This window comes from Sceloporus occidentalis, unplaced genomic scaffold (genome assembly GCF_023333645.1).
Source record: "Sceloporus occidentalis isolate IW3139 unplaced genomic scaffold, rSceOcc1.0.p SCAF_20, whole genome shotgun sequence".
NCBI classification, from domain to species: Eukaryota; Metazoa; Chordata; class Lepidosauria; order Squamata; family Phrynosomatidae; genus Sceloporus; species Sceloporus occidentalis.
The window spans coordinates 9,803,686-9,816,507 of NW_028317000.1; the positions used below are offsets into that span (position 1 = coordinate 9,803,686).

Sequence of the window (12,822 nt, forward strand, 5' to 3'; positions counted from 1 at the left end):
TACGGGACAATTGGACTGTACTTATGGGCAGTGCATCCAATTCTACACCAAGAAAACTGATTTAGTTGATTGAATGAACCCATAGGGTGCTCAGCAATGGCTCCTTCTCATTCCGGAGAGAAGTGACTACTGGGGTACCATAGGATTCTGATTTGGGCCCAGTGCTAGTCAACATCTTTAACAGTAACTTGGAAGATGGAATAGAGGACATGCTTATACAGATAACACCAAATTAGGAGGAGTAGCTAACGCCTCCGAGTACAGGATCATAATTCAAAATGACCTTAATAGATTAGAAAGCTGGGCCAAACTAACAAAACGAATTGTAATAGGGATCCTATACCTGGGCAGTAGAAAAGAAATGCACAGATATAGGATGGGGAACGCCTCCTTGATGACGGTACATTCAAAAGGGATGTGTCAGCAACTTGATGCAGCAGCTAAGAAAGCCAATGCAGTTCTAGGCTGCATCAATAACAATACAGGAAAGTAACAGTACCAATCTATTCTGCTTTGGTCAGGCCTCACTGGAATCTTGTGTCCAGTTCTGGGCACTACAATTCAAGCACATTAACAAAATGGACTGTGTCCAGAGAAGGTCAACGTTGCTGAGGTCTGAAGCAAGTGTGAGGCCCAGCTCAGAAGTGTTCCTTTAAAAGGACACTAACTTCTTGTCAGCGTAACGTAGTGGTTTGAATGCTGGACCATGACTCTGGAGACCAGGGTATGGTTTCCACTCGGCCATGAAACCCATTGAGTGACCTTGGTCACAAGTCACATGCTTTCAGCCTCAAAGGTAGGCAATATCAAACTTTCTCTGAACAAATCTTACCAAGGAAATCCCATAATAGGTTGCCCTTAGGGTCGCCATAAATTGGAAATATCTTGTAGGCACACATACAAATTTGCAAACCACTTATGTTTAATTATCAGCTGAATAAAGATCTTCTTTCAAGGACTTGGTAAAGGCCATCCTACTGATAACAGATGGATTTAAAAGCAAAAGGTTTGATAAGAAAAGCAATTTAGCAAAGATTTCAACGGACAAAGGTATAAAGATATTGAGGATTTTTGATTATGTACAGTATAATGTTTTGTTTTGTTTTTGAGAACTTGGAAGTAGTTAAAGACTGGTTACAGAAAATCTCCAGGGATCCCTCCAGCCATCCACTTGTTGCTCTGATCACAAGGCAGAAGGCGCAGCTAGAAGCTATTCCAAAATCAGGTTCCTATAAAGTGAAATAGTGCAGTATTGGTGAGGATGGAGCAAGCTTGTTTTCTGCTGCTCCAGAGAATAGGACCCAGAACAATGGATACAAGCTACAAGGAAAGAGATTCCACTTAAATATTAGGAGGAACTTCCTGACAGAGGTGTTTGGCTGTGGAACACACTGCCTTGGAGTGTAGTGGAATCTCCTTCTGTGGAGGTCTTTAAACAGAGACTGGACAGGCACCTGGGGCTGCTTTGATTGCGAGTTCCTGCATGGCAGAATGGGGTTGGACTGGATGGCCCTTGTGGTCTCTTTGAACTCTATGATTCTAGTATTTGTTGGCTGCAGAGGAACACAGCTGGAGAAAGACACTTAGATCAGATTGGGGAGGGAGTAAGCTTGTTTTCAGCTGCTCCAGTGGATGCAAACTGCAGGAAAAGAGATTCCAGTTCAACATTAGGAGGAACCTCCTGACGGTAAGGGCTGTTCGACAGTGGAACACATTCCCTCAGTGTGTAGTGGAGTCTCCTTCCTTGGAGGTATTTAAACAGGCTGGATGGCCATCTGTCGGGGATGCTTTGATTGGGAGTTCCTGCATGGCAGAATGAGGTTGAACTGGATGGCTCTTGTGGTCTCTTCCAACTCTGATTCTATGATTTGGGCAGCCTATCGATGTGCAGACTGCTGCTGCTGATTCTGATGCCGCTCTTCTTGGGTCCTGTTGCTCACCTGTTTCTGATGTCGATTGCCTCCTCCCAGGCTGCCTCCTACCTCCTTCCCTTGCTTCTGCCTCCACTTCTCCCATTGGAAAGTTCACTCTGTTATAAAAACATTAGACATACACAAAACAAACATTACAATTATCAGTCATACAAAACATTGATCACGCTAACACATCCAAAACCATTCCTTTTCTGCATATTGTTCATCTTATTCTTACAACAGACTAGAGTTTTGCTTAGTTATTATATCCAGCATCTATCAATAAACTTCCTGATCAGTTTGTTTCACATTTTAAAATAAAGCAAAGGTTACCCCTTTTCTTACTACAAAAGGCTATTAGTTTTACTCAATTCTTTCTCTACTATAAAGTAAACAATGTTACAAAGTAGTTTTTATAAACTATAAAACGTAAAGGAATATACATTGCATTCTTGTTTTTATTTTGTCTTAAGTTAAAAGAAAAGAAAGATACATTTCACCATAATTCAACCCCTCTCGGTTCAAGATAAAAAAGAGAAAACAAAAGATATCAATATTTATGTCTAAAATTTTTAACATGTCAAATTTATCCCTATTTTTTCTCCATAAATCTTAAGGCAGATCCAGACATCCTCTATATTTGTATTTAAATTCTCGCTCACTGCTGCAGTCAGGCTATCCATATTCATGGCAGCTCTTAATTTTATAAGCCATTCTTCTGATGGTGGGATCTGTTTTAATTTCCAATATTTAGCATATAGGATTCTTGCCATGATTACCATATAAAGCAAAATACTTTTTTCCCCAATTTTGTCTTCTAGAACACAAATCATATAAAGCAAAAATAACAAAGCATTCCATCATCAAGATGTGGACACCTTCCCAATGTTCTTGAGCTTCTTGACACCTTCACCAAAGGCTTGCCACATTTCCAACAGCGGGCATTTCCTGTTTTATAAACTGAATTCAATTTAGTGGGAGACAGGTACCATCGGTACACCATTTTAATAAAGTTGTCTTTAGAATTTTGGCAAGGTGTAAATTTGTTTGTAGTTTTCCATGTTTTTCCCCCCAAAGTTCACTCTGTTTTTTCATGCATTTTTTAAAAAGCAGGTTTTTGAAATCTCATGTCTCTCCAGACCACAAATACTGCACTATTTTATTATATGTAAATGACCTGATTACTGTACTCCAGGCAGCCCTTCAGCCACCATCTTCCACCTTTAAGGCACCAGCGTAGGGATGCCATATCCCGGCTGCGCCCGGGACTGTACTGGTTTTGGTGGTCCCGTCCCGGTTCATGCCAAATCCCGGGTTTGGGCCCGGCCTCTAGGCCGAGCCCACTCAGGGAGCCATTGCCGCAGCCGCTAATGCACACAGCCGGCCGCGCCACCCATTTCCTCCTCCTCCCTCCTCCACCGCTGCTTCCTGGGCGCGGCCGCACCACACTCCTCCTCCATTTCCGCGTGGCCGTGCTGCCCTCCTCCACGCAGCTGCACCACCCTCCACCTCCTCCGTGCGGCCGCGCCACCCGCCTCCTCCTCCTCTTCTGTGGCTCGCGCAGCCCGCAGCAATTGCCCGGGCCGGGGTCGGCGGCAGTGCCTGCTTATGTGCGCGCACATGCGCGCGTCTAAGAAAAACACTCGTCCCCTTGAGGCTGGCTGTTTCCAGCCCCACTCTGCCATTGGCCAGCCTCATGGAGGAGGTGGAGCCTTGGAGGAGGAGGAGGCAGAGGAGGAGGAGGACTCTGGGTGAGAGGGAGGGGAAAGGGCCCACATGGTGCCAAAGAGGAGAAGGAGAAGGAGAAGAAAGAGGAGGAGGAGGAGGTGGTGGTGAGTGGCCAGAGGCCTCTGGCAACAAGTTTTTATTTTTGTTGTATTTTTGGTGCTTTTAATGCTAACAAGCCTGCCTTGTTTTGACAATGATAGTGGTGATGATGATGATGGTGATCTTGATATCAGTCAGCTTCTGAGGCATGTTCAATGCCCAAATGTGCTGTCATGTGTGTTTTGGAAGGGGGGGATGTTTGGCCAGAAAGGGAAGTGCATTTCTGCCATCTGTCTAGGAATAATGCCAAAATGTCCTCCATTTTGAGCATGTCTAATAAACATGTGTTTATATTAATGCTTTTTTAAATTATTAATTTTTTTAGTTGTCTGTGTGACCTCCATTCTAAAAATATATCCTACATTTGGGTCTAAATTTTGTCCTACATTTGTCCTACATTTTTTTTACATTTGTCCCGGTTTGGAGGTTGACAGTTATGGCAACCCTACACCAGCGGAGCTCTTGGACATGCATTCATGTCTGTCTCCAGCCCATGTCCCTCTGCAGCCTTGCAAATGGACATATAGCATTTCAGAATTTCAGATAAAGGAGACTCAACCTGTATAATCTTTGAAAGGAAGACTAAAAGTCACCTTTTTCTTCTTCTTTTTCCCTTCTCTTCAGTGGCATCTCTGGGGTGTGTGGGGTGTGCGGACTGCACCAGGTGACATCCTCAGGGCGAGTGTCACAGCACTGTTCCTCAAACACCTACCTTTTAGCAGAAACAGTCTGTGGCATTCATCTCCTTCCCTTTCAAACGCTTTAAGAGATTGTGGGAGTGGGGTGAAGCTGTACGAAAAGAAAAAGGAGAGGCTTCAGAATTTTTTTTAAATTAACATTTCAAATTTCAGGATTTTAAATGAAATTTTAATTTTTTTTTGGACATTTTAAAATTTCGAACACATCACAGTTTAACTAAACCTTCACTATATGTAAATACATTTAGGTTGTGTGCATGATAATGTGATTTTGAGGTATACCAGGGACGTAGCCAAGGGGGGGGGGTTCTTGGGGTCTGGACCCCCCTTTCATTAGAAAAATGAATGGTGTGTGCTGCTGCGCTGCCGCACTCAAGCCCCATTATAATGGTGGCACTTAGTCTGGACCCCCCCTTCCTAAAATCCTAGCTGCGTCCCTGGGTATACATTTAATTTTCCTAGTTGTTTATGTCACAACTGTTAGCATTACACTCAGTGGTATATGGGAATTACGATTAATGAGTAACGTTAGTGCAAAAAGCATTAGTAAGGATACTGTATGGTGTGAAATGGGAGGTCAGTGAGGCAAGGTGACGCCATGACTTACCACACCAGATGACACCAGCCTTAGTTACTCCACTGCTTCTCTTACTTTCTTTTCTTAATTTCAGTCGTTCTAGTGTATTTTTTTTAAAAAAAGTAATAAAAGCACATACAAAAAATAAATAAACGAGAGCCTTCTAAGAGTCATCACTTTTTCTACTCAGATCTTCTAAATTCTGACCCACCAAAGCTTCCTTAGAATCATAGAGTTGGAAGAGACCACAAGAAGGGCCACCCAGTCCAACCCCATTCTGCCATGCAGGAACTCTCAGTCAAAGCATCCCTGACAGATGGCCATCCAGCCTCTGTTTAAAGACCTCTAAGGAAGGAGACTCCACTAAACTCAGAGGGAGTTTGCTCCACTGTGGAACAGCCCTTACTGTCAGGACATTCTTCCTAACGTTTAGGTGGAATCTCTTTTCCTGTAGCTGTCATCCATTATTCTGGGTCCTGTTCTCTGGAGCAGCAGAAAACAAGTCAGATCCCTGCACAATATGACATCTCTTCAAATATTTAAACAAGGCTTCTCTTCTCCAGGCTAAACATACCCAGCTCCTTAAGTTTCTCCTAATAAGGCATGGCTTCCAGATCTTTCATCATTTCAGTCACCCTTCTTTGGACACACTCCAGTTTCTCAACATCTTTTTTAAATTGTGGTGCCCAGAACTGGATGCAATATTCCAGGTGGGGCCTGACTGGAGCAGAATAGAGTGGCACTATGACTTCCCTTGATCTAGACACTATACTTCTATTGGCACAGCCCAGAATCACATTGGCTTTTTTAGCTGCTCCATGACACTGTTGACTCATGTTCAACTTGTGGTCTACCTGGACTCCCAGATCCCTTTCGCATGTAGTATCATTCAGCCAGGTGTCCCCCATCCTATATCTGTGCATTTCATTTTTCTGCCCTAAGTGCAGTATCTTACATTTCTCCGTGTTGAATTTCATTTTGTTAGCTTTGGTCCAGCTTTCTAGTCTATTCAGGTCAGTTTGAATGTTGATCCTGTCCTTTGGGGTATTAGCTACTCCTCCTAGTTTGGTGTCATCTGCAAGTTTTATATGCATGACCCCAATTCTGTCCTCCAAGTCATTGATCAAGATGCTGAATAGCCCTGGGCCCAGGACAGAACCCTGTGGGACCCCCCTGGTCACTTCTCTCCAGGATGAAGAAAAGGAGCCATTGTTGAGCACCTTTTGGGTGGGGAGGATCTCTTTTATAACATCTTTACTTAGGAGTGAAACAACATGCAGGCATCTGACTAACATCTCCAATGGTTGGTTTCCCCCCCTCTTATTTGGTTTGTAATATCTTGCCTGATGAAGAAGAAGAAGCCCATGGAGCTTAGAAAGCTTGCAACAAGTGCATTGTGCCTTTTGGTTGGCCAAGAAAGGCATCACTGATGGATGTTTGTTTTCATGTGTGACATGGCCTTGAGAGCCCCCCCCCCCCCCCCGATGTGGGCTGGAGGAGGCCTGGCCCGAGCCCAGACTCACCTGGGCCCAGGCTGGCTGGCCTGGAGGGGAGGGCCCTTGCTGCAGCTCCGCAGCGTCCAGGGCCAGGGCTCCGGCTGGCTCCTCCTCCTCCTCCCCGCCTTGGTCCTCCGGCTGCGCATCCTCTGGGCTGAGATCAGAGAGAGAGAGAGAGAGAGCCAGGCCAAGAGGAGGCAGGTGAGTCTGGCTCCGAAGGGGGCTCTGGGGGGGGGCAGGGGGCCCCTACTAATCCCCCCATCAATGGCTCTGCTTTCCTCCCCTGCTCTGCCTCTTTATTCCCCCCCCCCCGTTTTACAAGCGCTGAGAAGCAGGCTTCCTTTTGCACCCAGCCCCCCCCCCCGTTTACCACAGTTTGGGGCTCCTCTCTGAGCCCCCTTCCTTCCTGCCTTCCTTCCTTCCTCTTTTCCTCTTGGTGGGACCCAGGAGAGGGACCCCAGTTCCTGACCCCCTCCCTCCCCCCTCCCCCGTCCCTCCCTCACCCTTCCCTCTCCCTCCCTCTCTCCCTCCCTCCCTCCCTCCCTCCGTCACCCTTCCCTCTCTCTCCCTCCCTCCCTCCCTCCCTCACCCTTCCCTCTCCCTCCCTCCCTCCCTCCCTCCGTCACCCTTCCTTCTCTCTCCCTCCCTCCCTCCCTCCCTCCCTCCCTCACCCTTCCCTCTCTCTCCCTCCCTCCCTACCTCCCTCACCCTTCCCTCTCTCTCCCTCCCTCCCTCCCTCCCTCACCCTTCCCTCTCTCCCTCCCTCCCCCTCCCTCCTTTCCCTTCCCCCCTTCCCTCTCCCTCTCTCCCCTCCTTTCCCTTCCCCCCTCCCTTCCCCCCTCCCCTCCTTTCCCTTCCCCCCTTCCCCTCCCTCCCCCCTCCCTCCCCCCTTTCCCCTCCCTCAGCCTCCGCAGTGCTTTGGCTCCCTGCCTGCAGAAGGGCTGGGCTGGAGGGAGGGATGGACAGCAGGGGAAGGTCAGAGCAGGGCCCCCAGGTGTCTTGGGAAGATGCTAGAAGCCAGGGGCCTGCCTTGGGGGGTGCAGTAACTCATGCCCCCCCCCCCATAGACCCCCTCCTTGACACCAGATAGAATCCTTCCTCAGGGTTTTTTGCCCTCGTGTTACTACTCGCCAGTCACCATTGCCTTACACCTCATAGTTGTGACCTAAAGCACTTTAAACTATACCTTCAAATGATAGGATCATATGCACAAGCTCAATGGATTTACGTATGCGTCGTGAAGATTGCGTCAAAATGGGAAGTCTTAAAAGAAAATTTAGAAAGAAGAAAAAAATTTAAATTAATTTTTTTTTTGAAATCTGAATCTTAATTGTTTTGGGGGTCTCCTTTCACCTCCCACTGAGCTTCACCTCACCCCCACCCTTTAAAGAGAAGCAGATAATAATAATAATAATAATAATAATAATAATAATAATTTGTTTTATTTATATACCGCTATTCCAAAGATCATAGCGGTGAACAGCAAGTAAGCTAATTAGCAAGTATGCTAATATGCCCCCAACAGTCTGGGTACTCATTTTAGCTCCCTCCTCGGAAGGATGCAAGCCTGAGTCAAGCTTGGGCCCTTTTGCTGGTCTTGAACTCGCAACCTTGTAGTTTTGAGTGAATGGCTGCAGTACAGGCCAGCACTTTCAGCACTGGCGGGTCAAAAATGCCACAGGCCATTTCTGCCAAGCGGTAGGTGCTTGAGGAACAGTGGTGTCATCCCCCTTTAGGGTGTCACCTGGTGCGGTCTGCACCCGTACCCACATAGTGATGCCACTGCCTCCAACAGCTGCCCATGGGCAGAGTCTGGCTCCGGTGTCACCTGTGTCCCATTAAGATACTGAAGAGATGCGGGAGGGGAGGCAGGCTCAGTGGGAGGAGAAAGGAGAGGCTCCAGATTTGTTGTTGTTTTTCATTAAAATTTCAAATTTTAATTTTAAATTTATTAAAAATTAGAATTTTAAAAAGTTTTTTAAAAAATTTAACCAAGTGTTCACATTAATCACATGAAACTATGTACATGTAAACACATTTATTTTGTGTGTATGATGTCATTAAAGGTATAAAGTGTAATTTTGCTAGAGCAATAGCAAGTGCATTTCTATGCCGCTTATCAGTGCACTGAAGCACTCCCTAAGCGGTTTACAAAGTGGAAGCTAATTGCCCCCAACAAGCTGGGTACTCATTTTAGCTGTCTCCTCAGAAGGATGCAAGCCTGAGTCGAGCTTGAGCCCTTTCTCTGGTATTGAACTTGCAACCTTATGGTTTTGAGTGTGGCTGCAGCACAGGCATTTAACCACTGCGCCACCAGGGCTCACAGTCTGCCCATGCCATCTGTGGGCTTCCCATATGCGGACTTGAGGTCACATGGATGGGAAGACATAATGTCCTGCATCGTTCATCGCTATGGGGCTTGAGCATACGCTGAATTTGCTTTGTGTGTGTGGGGTCTGGAATGGATCCCCCGCATATGGCGCGGGCAGATTGTGGATGGGAATTATGATTTATAAACCTTCCTAAGGATTCTGTATGGTGTGGTATGGGAGGAGGTCAGTGGGGGAGTGACACCATGAGTTACCACACTGGATGACACCAGCCCTAGTCTAGTCCAGTGATGCCACTGGACTAGACTAGACTAGGGTCTCCATCTAGTCTGTTCTTCCCCTCAGAAAAGGGTCACGTTGGAGAGGGACCCCGAAGGGAATGGGAAGAGGGGTGTCCTTTCAGCACTGGCGGGTCAAAAATAGCCCTATGGTGCTGGCCCCATCCCCAGTAGGCCAAAAGCTGGGCTTTTATGCCCCACCCCACCCCGCCCTGTAGATCACTCTCACTTGGGGACAGGATTTTCCTAAACAAAACAAATCCAAAATTATCTTCTCCTTCTGAAAAGAGATCACACCAGAGCCAAAATGTGCCAGGATTTGGCCCCACAATCTCTTTCAACCCCTTGGATGGGCCCATGCAGAGTGCAGGCAAGTAGTTGCAGAGCCCAGGAGCCCCACAGTTCTGGGATGGCAAAAGAGGTGCTAGATAGGTCAGAGCAAGGACATTCCTTCCTTTATTCAAAACAGAAAGCAAACAGCAACTAAAAACAAGGGAGCGGGAGTATAATTTTATGGCCCCTTGCTCATCTGCTGAAATGCAAGCCCTCCATCAGAGCTGCAGCTAGAGGAGACCTCTGGATATAAATCTCTGGCATTTTCCTTCTTGCGGCTTCTGCGCTGGAAGGCCTGTACTGAGCATCTGGGTGTTATGGGATGGGAAAGGGGGAAGAAAAGACAAAAGGAAACCTGTTCCCTATGTAATGGCTCTGTTCCACTGAAGAACTTAGTTCCTTATTCTGATTTATGGATGGTTAAATGATGTCGGGCCTAAATATCCTAAAAGCACCAGATCCATCTCATTTTGGAAGCTAAGCAGGGTCAGCCCTGATTACGACTTGGATGGGATACTGTCAATGTGGGATACCAAGTGCTGTGGACTAGATTTCAGAGAAATGAACTGGTAAAACCACCTCTGAGTCTTCCTTGCCTAAGAAAACACTGTGAAATTCATGAGGTCACCTCTGGTGACATGGAGGCACACAGAAACCAGAGGCTGATTTGGGGGGGACATGGGAGCGGGGGTTCTTGGTGGCTGCTCCCAGTCTTTTGAACTCCATTCCTAGGGAGGCCAGGATGGCTCCCTCCTTGCTCTCCTTACATTGGCAACAGGAAAAAAAAAAAACCCTGTGTTACCAGGCTTTTAGAAACTGAATGGGGCGGACTTTTCATGACGTGCTGTGCTGTTTTATTGTCTGTATAGGCCTGTTACAGACTGCCAAAATAAAGCTGCTTTGGGTCTCTGTGGAGGTATGCTGTTTAAATGATGCATGGGTCCTAAGAGTCCGGAGGTTGTGCCAAAGCCATGCTCCATTCCTAAGCACTGGAGGGCAGCTTTGGTGCAGCTTCCGGATTCTTAGGATGCATGCATCATTTAAACAGCATACCTCCAAAGAGACCCCAAGCAGCTTTATTTTGGCAGTCTGTAACAGGCCATAGTCTTTTAATGAATTTTAATGTTTTTAATATTTAATGTTTTAACTTTATACATTGTTTAATTGCATGTTAAATAACCTTTATAATTATAATTTTATTTACGTTTTTAATAATAATAATTTATTATTTCTATTTTCCGCCTCTCCCTACGGATTGATGAGGGATCACAACAGATAAAATACATACAGAGGATATAAAACTTCCAGCATTAAAATTCTCATAAAATCAGCCCTCATAATCCAACAGTACAATATAATATAATGCAATACAAGGCAAATACGGTAGCTGAACCAGAGACTGGATTCATACCTTGTATAGTTGGGAATAGGGAGAGGGATGGAAATGTTGCTCATGTTGGCTCTGGTGAGAAGGCCCACCGGAAAAGTTCCGTCTTAAAAGCATTCAAGGTATATGATTTTTGAATAGTTTATAATGTATTATTTTTAAATATCTTATTAGCTGCCTTGAGTCCCATTATTGGGAGAAAGGCAGGATATAAATGAATATAACAATACCAGCAGTAATGATGGGGGAAAGGGAGAAAGCAAGACCCCATCCTTTTACCATCTGTTGTGCTGCAAGCGGAAGGGCTCAGTCTGTCTCATCTCTAACTGCTTTGCCAAGTGCAAGTTAGGGCTATTGACTGCTCTGTACATTCAACCATCCCTGGCTTGAAAATATGGTTGAAAAATCCCCGAAGCAAGCCTTGATGTTGTCACTTTATTTAAGGGACACCATTTTACTGCTGTTGTTGTGTGCCTCCAAGTCATTTCTGACATATGGTGACCCTAAGATGGGTTTTTCTTGGCAAGTGTCTTCAGAGGGGGTTTACCATTGCCATCCTCTGAGGCTGAGAGAGTGTGACTTGCTCAAAGTCACCCAATGGGTTTCTCTGGCTGAGCCAGGATTCAAACTCTGGTCTCCATAGTCCTAGCCTAATGCTCAAACTACTTCAGCATGGTGGCTCATACCATTTTACTGTGCCATTGTATTTAATGAGACTTGGGTATCCACAGACATTGCTACCCATGATAGGTCCTGGAACCAAACCTCAGCGGATACCCAAGGTCTACTGTATGTATGTATGTATGTATGTATGTATGTATGTATGTATGTATTATTCCACTTTTCTTCTGATATGGAACCAAAGGTGACTCACAAATCTGAGTTAAAACAAAATACAGTTAAAACTGTAGATAGAGTGAAAGCTTCAGAGTTAAAACAGTGAATCCTGTTATAAAATAGGAAAGAACAGGAACAAAATCTGAGGCTTTTAAATCCTGTCACAAATTACACCTAACTGTTTCCTGTTCACATTTATGATTATGATATTTTTGCCACAATCATAAATGCCCAGAAACTCACCTGAAAATCCAGCCACTTGCACCACAGGATAGAGGTCTACAGTTCTAGCAAGTGGAATGCTGAAGGACGTTCACTCCCTCCAGCCAGTGATCATAGTGTGGATTTTAAAGTGGGTTTTGGAGGTAAAATCGGGAGATGTGCCTGGACCTTATCACACGTGGGGCGGTTTGCAGCTCAGATCCGCAGTCACTCCTGTTCTAGCAATACAAAGCGTGATGTTTTTTCACACCAGATTCAGAGTCACTCCTAGCAATGCGAATTAAGGTTAAAACGTGATGTTTTTCCACACCTGGTTGCCTTTCTGTGGCCTTTCCGAAGTGAGGGGGAAGCGAAGTCAGTTTGATTCCAAGCAAGTCACGTGATGTGGATTCAAGCAAAGCAGAGTGAGTGCACATTGTATTACCACACCAGAGCATACTTGGAGGGTTCAGCGATTCTAATCGGCACCTTTGCACATGCTCAATGGGGCTCTGGACGCTGTCCTCCTTCCTTGCCCCCTCCTTAGCTGTCATCCTTCATCCAGATGCAGGAGCAGTCAGGGGAAGATGGGATAGGTCACTGGGGCCAGGATAGGGATTCAGGGGCAATCAGAGGATGATGGGATAGGTCGCTGAGGCCAGGATTGGGAGGCAGGGGCAGTCAGAGGATGATGGGATAGGTCCCTGGGGCCAGGATCGGGAGGCAGGGGCATTCAGAGAATGATGGGATAGGTGGCTGGGGCCAGGATCGGGAGGCAGGGGCAGTCGGGATGATGGGATAGGTCGCTGGGGCCAGGATCGGAAGGCAGGGGCAGTCAGAGGATGATGGGATAGGTGGCTGGGGCCAGGATCAGGAGGCAGGGGCAGTCAGGGGATGGTGGGATAGGTCGCTGGGACCAGGATTGGGAGGCAGGGGAAGGCAGGG

General features: G+C 46.3%; 1 protein-coding gene and 1 long non-coding RNA gene across 4 annotated transcripts in view; one reads left to right on the forward strand and one right to left on the reverse strand.

Annotated features, from left to right (window-relative positions):
* Positions 1-915: 915 nt before the first annotated feature.
* Positions 916-5,116, reverse strand: LOC149301931 (uncharacterized). Its single transcript, XR_016272160.1, has 3 exons — positions 5,046-5,116; positions 4,453-4,529; positions 916-2,029 (listed from the first exon to the last, which is right to left on the reverse strand). It is a non-coding gene; the product is annotated as an uncharacterized LOC149301931 (long non-coding RNA).
* A 1,509-nt stretch (positions 5,117-6,625) lies between these two features.
* LOC149301932 (AP-4 complex accessory subunit RUSC1-like) overlaps positions 6,626-12,822 on the forward strand; it is a 34,238-nt gene continuing 28,041 nt past the window's right edge. Inside the window, exon 1 of one of the 3 annotated variants that reach the window (XM_089482993.1) lies at positions 6,626-6,712. The gene's annotated coding sequence lies outside the window, so the exon portion shown is untranslated. The remainder of the gene's footprint in view (positions 6,713-12,822) is intronic. The other 2 variants (XM_089482991.1, XM_089482994.1) reach the window with 2 other exon arrangements.